Here is a 569-nt window from a genome sequence, read left to right as displayed (position 1 = left end):
TTTAGCTGAGCAGCGATATCTGTAGTTGTATCCACCTCCAGAATTCCTGCTACGTTGCCTAGTGATAGTCTCTGAGTTGGATTCTGATATTCATTCACAACCATCATCTCAATCAGCTCATAAGCTTCCTTATAGCTCTTAGCCCATAGAGCTCTACATGATGCTGCATCGAGCATAGGTCTTGACTGTGCTCCCAAACCATTATAAAAGCAATTGATCACCATCCAGCAAGGCGTTCCATGATGAGGACACTTCCTAAGCATCTCCTTATAGCGCTCTCAAGCTTCACATAAAGAGTCACCCGATTGTTGCGCGAATTGAGTAAGAGCATTCCTAATTGCAACTGTCTTTGTCATAGGGAAGAATTTAGTAAGGAATTTCTGAGCAAGATCCTCCCAAGTCACAATAGAGCCAACTGGTAGAAAGTGTAACCATCTTTTAGCTTTATCCCTCAGAGAGAATGGGAAAAGTCTCAGTTTCATGGGATCTTCAGAAACATTATTGAACTTGAAGGTGTCACAGATCTCGATGAAATCCCTAATATGCATATTTGGATCTTCCGTTAGAGA

General features: G+C 41.8%; 1 non-coding gene across 1 annotated transcript; it reads left to right on the top strand.

The window, feature by feature from the left end:
* Nucleotides 1–234: 234 nt before the first annotated feature.
* LOC141694896 (small nucleolar RNA R71) lies at nucleotides 235–341 on the top strand. Its single transcript, XR_012564175.1, has one exon. It is a non-coding gene; the product is annotated as a small nucleolar RNA R71 (small nucleolar RNA).
* Nucleotides 342–569: the final 228 nt, after the last annotated feature.

This window comes from Apium graveolens, chromosome 10 (genome assembly GCF_009905375.1).
Source record: "Apium graveolens cultivar Ventura chromosome 10, ASM990537v1, whole genome shotgun sequence".
Taxonomy (NCBI): domain Eukaryota; kingdom Viridiplantae; phylum Streptophyta; class Magnoliopsida; order Apiales; family Apiaceae; genus Apium; species Apium graveolens.
The sequence above is the reverse complement of the archived record's forward strand: the minus strand, read 5'-3'. Positions and strand labels throughout refer to the sequence as shown.